The sequence below is a fragment of the Panthera tigris genome, chromosome B1, assembly GCF_018350195.1.
Source record: "Panthera tigris isolate Pti1 chromosome B1, P.tigris_Pti1_mat1.1, whole genome shotgun sequence".
In the NCBI taxonomy this organism is placed as follows: domain Eukaryota; kingdom Metazoa; phylum Chordata; class Mammalia; order Carnivora; family Felidae; genus Panthera; species Panthera tigris.
The window spans coordinates 36,740,769-36,751,856 of NC_056663.1; the positions used below are offsets into that span (position 1 = coordinate 36,740,769).

The 11,088-nt window shown below is 41.8% G+C and overlaps 1 long non-coding RNA gene across 1 annotated transcript; it reads left to right on the forward strand.

Moving 5' to 3' along the window:
• The first annotated feature begins 1,029 nt into the window (after positions 1-1,029).
• LOC122237621 lies at positions 1,030-9,942 on the forward strand. The gene is made up of 2 exons (XR_006216206.1): positions 1,030-1,121; positions 9,504-9,942. It is a non-coding gene; the product is annotated as an uncharacterized LOC122237621 (long non-coding RNA).
• Positions 9,943-11,088: the final 1,146 nt, after the last annotated feature.

Below are 11,088 nucleotides of genomic sequence, written 5' to 3' on the forward strand. Positions count from 1 at the left end.
CAGAGTCTTCTAAAGGAGATAGAGTTGGCTGGATGTTGTTGAAGAAAGGGAAAGTTTTTGAATCTCTGTTTAATAACTCCTTTTGTACCCCCCCTCACAGCCCCATCCACCCACTCACTGGCCGCCTCAGCTACCCATCTTTCTGGAGGAGCTGGGGGCTTTGTTGTTTGCAGACAAACCCACTTGATTGAAAGTCAGGAACCTAGCGGGAGGAAATATATATGTGTACAATATAGCTGACCCTTGAACAACACAAGTTTGAACTGCATGGGTCCACTTATATGTGGATTTTTTTCAATAAACACACATATAATACTTTAAATGTATTTTCTCTTATGATTTGCTTAATAACATTTCTTTTCTCTAGCTTACTTTATTGTAAGACTACAGTGTATGATACATATAACATACAAAGTATGTGTTAATGGACTGTTTATGTTATCAGTAAGACTTCCAGCCAACAGTAGGTAATTAGTAATTTAGTTTTGGGGAATCAAAAGTTACATGCAGATTTTCTCCTTTCCAAACATTCATGTCCTTAACCCCCATGTTGTCCAGGGATCAACTGTATATACATTCAGATGGATATTAATCTACCTGACCACATCAGTGTGTGTGTATATATATATATGTATATATATATATAATATATGTATATATATATTTTATATATATAATATTTACTGTATGTATGCATTATATATTATATAATATGTATGAAATGTGTGTATATATGTGTATATATATATATGTATGATACATATATCATATATATAATAGATATAGGCACTAGCATCAGATGTAGTTTGAATCTTAGCTGTAGCACTTACTAGCTGTATGACCTCAGGTAAGATACTTAGTACTTCCTTGTTTCTGCTTTCTTATATGTAAACTGGAAATAATAACCTGTTTGGTTGCTGTTAAGATTTAACATAAACTACTTAGAATAGTGCATGGCACATTGGAAGCACTTTGTAAACATTCATCACTAATAATATTGTGTATTGTTCCCCCCAGAGGCATCTACATTTTAAAAGTGATTTGACAGTGGAAGGGCAAAGCTTAACTGGACAGAATGCTTAACCTGATCGTGAACTCTTGGATAAAGGTACCACCAAAAGGTATTTACTTTTTAGGATAGACCTATTGCAGCATTCCCAACATCCTCCCACACTGGCAAGGCAGTGGATGCCCAGAATGGGGCAGATGTGGCCATCTTTGTGAACCACAAAAAAAAGAGGCCCAAGAGGGAGAAGCCCAGCAACAGAAAGTTTGGCTGGGAGTTGGAGGAAGCTGGAAACAGCCAATGTCTTCATGCTCCTAGAGTTTCCCTCACTCCTTCTGGGACTTTTTTCAGTCATAAGCAGTTCTATTTTTCAGCTTTGGCTTTTGCCTGACATTTGAAGGATGAGCTATTAACGGTACTAAATTAATAACGGTTATAGAGTATATTTGAGAAGATCATAAAAAAATCAGTAATGTCATCATGTCAAGAAAAGTTTCTGATGTTTTTTTTAAATTATGCATGTCTTTTATTTTTTTTTTCCTTCCAACATTGATCCAGAGCTTTCAGAGGGACATTAATCTACATGACCACATCAGAATCCTTGGTTATTCACGTCCAGCAATATATCTAGTTCTACAGAGATTCCCTGTGGATTTGCCATTGTTGTGGTGGAGTTTGGCAGCTCACCTCTGCTCCCGCTGCTCAGCCCAGCCCAGCCCTGCACCTCCTCAATGATGCACAGCTATCCCCCAGATCTCCACTTTGCTCTGATACACACAAATACTGAGGCTTATAATTCAGGGAGGTATAATTTCTCCCAGTGTGACAAGTGGGTGAAAACTCATAAGTGATAACTATAGAGTAAGTTCCTTCTTGGAGAAGGACAAGAAGGGACTGAAGAAAGTATAGTAACCTTAATGCATATGTGACCTCTTCAGGACTCTGGAGCTGGGTAACCCTAAGCAAGTCATTGAAACTTGGCTTCTGGTTGTGCCCTTGCAAAATATGCTCTGCAACTGTTTCACTGAACTCTAGGTGGAGGATGACAGTTAGTCAGACACACACATACACACACACACACACACACACACACACGTTATAGACCAGCAGAACTGGGGAAGTGCAAAGCAACAAAGTACAAATGCTGGCAATGTCAGTCATGATAACATGAGAGTCACTCCATGGCTGCTGGGTCCTGTGAGGAGAAATGAATGGTAAACCCTCCCAAGGGCTAAGAGGGGCAGACTAGGTTGCCTAGATTCACAGCCTAAGGGTATTTTATTGGAGAGAAGAGCTGGAATGTTGTTGTTTTTAATAAAGCCTTCCTGAAGGCAACTTCTGAATGTTCTCAGGTAGATAGGGAGAAAGACAGGTTGAACAGTTCATTTGGCAATGCAAGTTACCTCTGACACCCTCCTCTGTCTCCCTATTTTCTGTTCTTTTCCGTAAGCAGGAAGAGCATTCAAAAATGTGTCACCCTCTTTCTGTCTCTTTGCCTCTCTCCTCTAGTGTTTTTCCTCCCTATCTCTTCCCTTTCCCTCTCCTTCCCTCTCATTTCTCTTGTTCTTCTTCCCTCTTCCTCCAACTTCCATGTAGTCTATTAAATTTCATTCAGCATGCCCCTGGTGAGATTTCTGTCTCTGTACTTTGGGGAGGAGAAATCACTGGTGTTGGGGAGATTGCAGTCTGGCTGGGATAGACAAGATTGCAGTTTGGCTGGGACTAGACTGGAAAGCTAATCTGCATGCTCATTGCAGGCACCCTGATTCATCTGGACACCTGCCTGAAATGATTTTTGCATGAAAACCCAAAGGATCTCCCATATAAAATGGTCAGGAGGTTTTATAAATTGACAGTTAACTCCACAGTAGTTGGTTTGGATTCTCCTAAAGGAGAAGATAGGCCAATTGTTGGCCTCTCAAACTGCCCTTTTGATAGGCAGGAAACTACAAGAAAAAGGAATGGTAGGAACCCCTGGGCTCTACCTGGGACATGAGTTAATTGACAGGAAAAAGAGAGGGAGGGAGTGATGCTTTTGATTGGGGTGGTATCATGAGGGACCACTCAAATGTTCTTGCATAACCAAGGGTCAACTCATTCCTAGTTCCCAAAATAGATACTTGATATATTTTTCTAAATGAATGAATGAATGAATGAATGAAAGTTTGCCTGGAATGAAAGGGTTAGAACTGTGGGCAATATAATAAGCCAGACTATCCACAGGCCTGAAAGCATTGCAGCATTGACCAGGAGTGGTGGAATAGGAAAGAAGAGATGGCAAAGTCAGTGCATAGTCCTGCCTTTATCAGCCTGTATTAAGAAGAGAAACTGGCAAGAGGTGAAATTTCCAATTCTACCTAGGGAGCCTCAGGAAATACTGATGCCTATATGCCATACTTGAAGACTGTGATTGAACTGATCTGTGTGTGACCTTTAGAAATTTTAGGAAGACTCCAGATGATTCTAATGTGCAGACAAATTTAGGATCCATCAGTTTAGGAGGCAATAAAATGAGACTAATGGAACCTGGGTTTGCATTGGAAATTAATGGTAGGATTTTTTTTTTTTATTGAGTTACCTGTAAAAAGTCTTTCTCAAGAAAATTAGAGGGCTAGGAATTTATGGTTTTTTTGGCCAACACATTGGTTCTGGATGTACAGCTGTAATTCTCCATGGCCTGCTCTGGGTTTAGCCATGTCTTTACATAATCCTGGTCTCAAGTCACAAGGTCAAGTCTCAGCCCTATAACTGAGCCAAACCAGTGGTAACTTTTACTTCCCACTTACTTTATCAGGCATAGAGAAAGCCACATCTACACAAACTATATCATTTAATGTTCATGGAAATCCTTAGAGGTAGAATCTATTGGTGTTCTTTTTTCAGATAAGATAACTGAGCCACAAAAGACTTATCTGCTTTGCCCCAAATGTTGCTATTGTGATCCCTTGGGCAGGATTCAAACTCAGCTGTAATGCCAATGCCTGTACTCCCTCCAGCCTGAGCTACCTTCCCACACCATACCATAATCCACTACCTATGTGTAAATGGTGGAGCTGGACTCCATGACCAACAGTACCTCACACCAGGATGTGGGATTCCTGTATTCGCCCTCTCCACAGAATGAGATCTATCCTCAAACAAGTTAAACAGCTTCTATATCTCAAGCCATAGATTGTGCAACCTGGTTCACACCCACAGAAGATTGGCCAAACCTGCTCCTGTCCAACCTGGCAGCAGCTGGCAGGCCTAGCTAATTGGACCCCTTTAGCCCAGACCTGTCAGTAGTTTTTCAAGCCAGCAGATGCCATCTGCCTGTGGGACTAGCTGCTGTCAGTGTGGACTCTCAGAGTACAGAGAGCAAGCTTTCAACAGTGAGCAGACCCACCCTAGCCTTCTCATCTGTGATCTTTCTTCTCAGGGAAAAACAATGAAAGAATTGACCCCTGGAGAACAGGTCTAAGGAGCCTTAGCTGGCACCCTTATAGAGGTACAGAAATAGACCGGCATCTCAGCCAAGAAAGAGCCCTGGTCTGGAGGCCAGGAGGTTGCATTCAAACCTGTCTTTGCCATTAATCTGCAATATGTCCTTGAGTTCTTAGTAAATACCTTGACCTGCTACGTCACTGATGAAAAAAGAAAAAAAAATACTTGGACTAAAGTTCTACATTATCAGTAGATACTTATAAGCTTACAATTCTAGAAGACTACAAGACCATATTTCTGTATCCTGTGAGAAATTATCCATAGGGGGCTAGGTTTCTGAAATATCACTCCTAGAGCTTAAGTGAGGAACTTGAGTGGTGATGGAGGTCCAGTTTAGATGCCTCTTCCTTAGAGGGATCTCCCTGATATCCTGGGAGCAATCTTCTAATTACTTTTACTTGTGATGCTGTGGTTTGACTCACTGAGGTCTGTGGGAAGAAGAACCTCATGTGCCTTCCTCACATGGTCATAAGGTGTGCCTTAGAGTAATACATTAATACAAAGTAGAGTGGAAGAATAAAAATGAATGAATAACTGAATAATGATTTGGTCCCAAGCACTGAGGCAAAGTAAGAAGAGAAGCTATGCAGTGGTACAGAAGCCTTTCCTGATGTCACAAATGACACTCCAGTGGTGACCATACAAGGAAATATAATTTGAGTGAATTTGTAACAGATGTTCAATTCCTGCTGCCCATTGTTGACCACCTATCTCCCAGTCAAGACTGTAGTGCCTTGTGGATGCTAGTATGGCACTCCTTCAGGTAGCAGCTGGCTTTGAGGGCCTGGGTCATGGGGAGGAAACCAAGGTGCCTGAAATGCAAACTTTAAGAAGGTGACCCTCAGTGAAGTTTACTGCCCCTGGGAGTGAGCACTTCCTTAAATCTTGCCTCCTAGGCACCTCACTTTGTCTCGCTCCAGTACAGGACTTGCTATTAATTCATAAAGAACACAATGAACTTGGAACCAGGTGAACTTGGTGCAAGTGGAAGTATTGCCCCTTAGCAACCATGGTACCCTGAGCTGGTCACTTCATCTCTCTGGGTCTCTTTTACTTTGTCTGTAAAATGAGGACTCTATTCCTCATTATTAAGGAATATTAAGGATTATTAAGAGGAATAAATGAACAATGTTTCAAATGTGACAGTATAAATGAGTGAGCCTAGACCAATGCTTGGCACACATTATATTGTCAATTAATGCTATTTGAATCAGTTTATCAGTGACATCATGTTGCACTGTGCCCCCTCTCTCTCCAGCTATATAAGAGGGGAATCTGCTGAATTGGGTGGCCAGGTAAGGTTAGGGTTGTGAGGGTGACTGTTCAAGGTGGTGGCTGGGTACCTGCTTACCCAGGATCATTGCTGAGAGCCAGAAGTTGCTGAAAGGCCTGCCACCTCCCTTCCTTTCTCCCCTGCCAATCTGTATTTCTGTCTGTCTGCTTGGAAAGAACCCCTTGCTCTGCCTACTCCGTCATGTCTCTGGTTCCATAATGCCACAAAGGCTCCATCCCTTCCCCATTAACAGCAGAGGGAGACACCCCTGTGGAATGGCACATTCTACCATGAGCTGACTGATGGCCAGTGAAGAACTTGTTTAGTCAACACTGAGTGGGACCACAACTGACCATTCATCTAGTCACCAATGTCCAACTGCACAACAAGGCTGGTACTGAAAGGAAATCGTTAGCACATAAGACAGACATTTTCTCTATTAGCTGTCACCCTCAGCCTAATGTTTAGCCCCTTCAGCCTGCCTGACCATTTTCCTTTTATTATTTTTTACTCTCTTTCATATACTTGATTTTCTAAGACAGTCACAATTTTAAATACTCTGCCCTTTGTAGCAAACCCTAGATAGCTCCTTACTAAATGCATTCGTTTTTTTTCCGGGCATATAGCTGGACTACATTTTCCAGCAGCCTTTGCATTTGGGTGTGGCCATGTGATGGAAATCTAGCCAATGAAAAGTGGGTGAAAGAGATGCTTATCACCTGGGGCCTGGCTGTGAAAGCTCCCACTTGCAATCCTACATGCTTTATCTTCATCTGTCCCCCAACGTTACCTCCAGGAGTACCTTGGAAGCCATTTGTAGAAGATGGCAGAGTCCTTCTGCTAACTGGATTTTATATGCCTGAGAAACAAACTTCTGCTTTGTTAATAAAATGAAATTTTAGAGTTTATTTGTTACAACCATTAGCAGGATCACATTATGACTTTCTTGGGCCATATAGGCACCTCTACCTTCATGATCTTTTTCTTCCATAAAATAATATTAAAATATATATTTTACAACAGTGTTGGTATGTGAACATAATCCACACTTTTCTTCTGATTTTAAAAGAAATGAAAGCATGATAAAAGTATCATAATACTAGACCCTAAATACTGTGCCTATAACATCCAATGGCTAAGTTGTCCCTGGATATTAACCAGAGTTAATTGCAAACACTTTTAATCCATAAATACACACTGTCAAATTATATATCCTCACTTTGGGTTTCTAGACAATGACCACTGTCCCCCTATGACACTGTTTGTTCCTCTCCCCTGTCTTTGTTCATGCTGTTTCTTCAGACCAGAGTGCCCCGATCCCTCTCTGCCAAAGCCAGCAGATGCTGTTGGTACCCTGCCCATATCCCATTCATCCAGCTACCTACACTCCTCCTCAGTTTTCTGTGTCTCTGCCTGAGAACTTTCTCTGGTCATGGGAATGTCCTTGGGTTAGAAGTGAGAAGTATCCAGGAATTAATACCAAGAAGCAATGCCTCATCTGTGGGGGATAAGAATTGGTGGATACATGCTACAGCTTCTTGGTCCCTCAGTTTCCCAGGGAGGCCCCAGTGGGGTTGAGCCCCAGTTTTCCATGATGGTGACCTGCACAGTAATTCACCCCTGATTGGCCTTGCTACCTTCCTTGTCTCCCACTGTTACTCCCTCCTTTGTGCTTCCTGGCAGCATCTTCCAAATAAACTTCTTTCTCCCAATCTTTGTCTGCTTTTGGAGCTATTCAGGCCAGGATATCCCATTATAGCTTCAGCTCCATCATGAGGCTCCATGACTGGCCATGTCCTTGTTCCTTTACCATATCTCTTACCTTCTTCTTACCCCAACACATCACCAAGATGGTGTAATTTAAACTGTTTCCACATTCTGCTTACATGTGACCTTGAGGCTATTCTCTGGTTTGGAGTGGCCCATACCTACCACTCCTTTGTACCCCCAGCACTGGTGAGTCATGCATAAAGCCTAAGAGCACCTTCACTGTAGGTATTCCTGGCTGCACAATGCCCTACTTAGGAGAGAGGCAATGATGGACTTTCTCATTTGAATAGGACTTTATAGTTTACAGCACTTTTACTTTTTCTTGTTGTCATCTTTGATTCAAATGAAGAACATGTTTATTATTTTAGTCATCTGAAAAGTGACAATGATGAAGTTTTAGAGAAGTGAATTTCTGGTGATTGCATAGGTGATTGTTCAGAGGCCCAGGATCAGGGGTTCTTTCACCCCAAATCCTACCTTACCCCAAAGTGTAGGCTGCTCCCACCTCATATACATGCTTGGTTTCCTTGTGTTCTCATAAGGGCTTGGCAAACCTGATATTATTACATTCATTTTGTAGATGAGAAAATTGTGTCTCAGAGAATAATTTGTCCCAAAATACGCAATCAGAAGGTGGCAGATTAAATTCCGAGGCCATGCTTCTGCATGGGAAAGAGTGTCAGAGAAGCCTTACCTCTGATGTTGTCATAGCTCTGCTTGCTACTTTCTTAATAATTTTTCTCCTATGTGCGTGCACACACATACACACAGAGAGGTGGTGGAGAAGGAGATAGTGAATGTGACATCATCACACTTGATCGCCATACTCTGGTCTTCCTGGCTGGTTTTGTAACATCACCATGTTTAAGATTTTTACCTTCTAATTCTAACACACCATGGTGTATGGGTTATACATTACTCCCACCCCCAAATTTCTACTATGCCTAAGACTGAACAGGTGCTTTCCATTAGAACTGACTTTGCAAAAACAGACCTTCACTGTGGGCCCTGCAGTGGGTGTGGTTTCCATCCACCCCTGTGAAGCCTGCTTAAGATTCTCATCCATGGATGGGGTAGTATTTTCAGCTAATTTTTATCACTTATACCTTTGTAAATATTAGGGATTTTCTTAGAAAGGGATATAGGAGTAAGCATTGAAGAAAAGACAAAGAACTTGACTTCAGTTTTGGTGGCAGGAGGGGTTCTAACAGGCTAAATAGGCAAGGAATGGAATTTGCCATTGAATTCTTTGATATAACTGCTTAGCTATTGTTTGCTTTGCATACTCAGGATTTAGTCTTTCTTTATATATACTTCCAAATGGAATTATCCAAAGACTGCTTAATTCTGGTGAAAAAGGATTTGGTTTAAAGTCAGGTTGACTGTCTTGAGCCCTTTTACTCTATCCTTCACTTAACGTGTGATCCGAAGTAGATCATTTAAGCTTTCTGAGACTCAATTTACTCATTTATAAAATGACAATAGTGATAAAGGTTACACCTGGCATATAGTTGGCTCTTGATTCAGATTTGTTGAATGAATAAATGAATGACTTCTGGATTTGTTGAGAGGACTAAGTGAATCAAATCTAGGTGAAATGCTGTAGAGATGACTTGACAGTGTTTTTCTTTCAGTCTGATTGACAACTGAAAAGATAAATGGGTACCACTGAGGGAGCTATTTATGTGGAGATAGCATGGGAGTGGGTTGAGGTAAGGGGACTGCAGCAATGGCTGAATTCTGGAAGAAGCATCCAGGTAGGAAAGCCCCTCTCAGAGCCTTTTGTGTCCTCTCCAGCCAATGTCCCCAGCTCTGGCTGTCACTTCTTGCCAGCCTAAACAACCCCAGGGGAAAGGTTGTTTCTATGACAACACTTCATCCCAAGTAAGAGATGCAGGAAGACACCGTCTCTCTTTCCCTCCCCTATGAAACGTATGGGGAGACAACAGCTTTTTGTTCTCTTTCTCCCAGGAGGCAGCTGGGTGACACAGAAAGGAGAAAGGAGGAACTCAGAAATCCTGAATGAAGATGCTGCTTTTGTGCTGCTGACATCCTGATTCTGCCTTACAGGAGGCACAACGAAAATGTCCATGCTTCCTGTTCATTCCCATTGTGCCTGGGTCTGAAGACATCCATGGAGACTCCATGTCTTTACTCTTCCACTCAAATGCCAGCTGCTGTTGGGGGATAGAAATGTCACCTTCATCTCACCCATTTGGTCTCATTCCAAATGTTACTTCCTCAGGGAAGTTTTTCCCCACAGCCCTTCCCCAAAGAGCAGGTTGGGGCTCTGGCTCTGTGCTCCATACCTCCTGGCAGCACACTTTCGATGATGTGCAAAGGGCTTGCCACATTCTTTGGCTGTGCCTCTAGACTCTAAACAGAAAACTAGTATGCCTAATTCACAACAGTCATTCTGGTGTCCAGTGTAGTACCTGGTATGCAATAAGTTCTTAACTTGTATTTGTGAAATGACAAGATGCGTAAATGAATATCTACCATTTCTTTCTGGGGCTCATCCCACCGTATAGGCATGGATGAGAAAGGGACTGCATATTAGGAGTTGACAGTCTCTAAATGACTTTCCCACTCACTTGCAGGAGTTCCTTCAATTCTTAACTACCTGACAAGAGCATTATGAGATTAAAATGGTGCAATGCTTGTAAAACATGAAAGTGGAAGGTATTATCAGTATAGAATGAAAGTTTTCTCATTGTGTCTCTGTCAGTGCACTCCTTACAATCAATCTGTAGCTAAAATCAATGGACATTTATTGAGCATTTATAATGGCCTAAGCAGTGTGCTAAATGCTTTATGTGCATCATCCTCATTGCATTCTTTCAGTGACCATGAGAAGCAGGTGCTATAATGTCTTCCCAGTTTACAGATAAAACAGCTGGGGCTTAGAGAGATTAAATAACTTGCCCAAGTTTGGGAAGTAGTGAAACTGGAATTTGGATCAGACACCCTGCTCTTAGTGACTCAGAGTTTGCAGAAGTTGGGGCAGTTCAACTCTGTAGTGCTCTCCACAAGATTTTATTTCATGGAACTTACCACTGTCCAGAGTCACGGTGACCCAGTATCTTCATTGGCTGGCTCTACCTCTGTTCAAAGCAAGATTTATTGGTGGAGCTAATCAATTAAGCAATCGTTGTTTATTGAATTTCTCTTCAATTATTCAGTATTTATCAAGCATATCCTATGTAGCCAGCACTTGTGCAATGAGCCATGGAGAATACAAGAGAGGTATATGATTCAGCCTTCATCTACAGGTAGCTTGAAATCTAATGGGGGGGTTGGTTAAAAAGGAGGAGATTGACAATATTAAACCACATAAGGAAATCTTAAATTGATCAGTGCAAACAGCATAGTGAAAGGAAGAGAGGGGACAGAGCTTCTCTATTATTCAATGTAGAGTGAGATTCATGAAGACAATGGTACTTAATATACTTCAAATGCAGGTAGGAATAAGCTAGGCAAAGGGTGGAGTAGAAGGCATCCCAGGTACAGAAAAATAGCATTGACAAAAACACAGAAGAAGAATGGAATGTTTCAG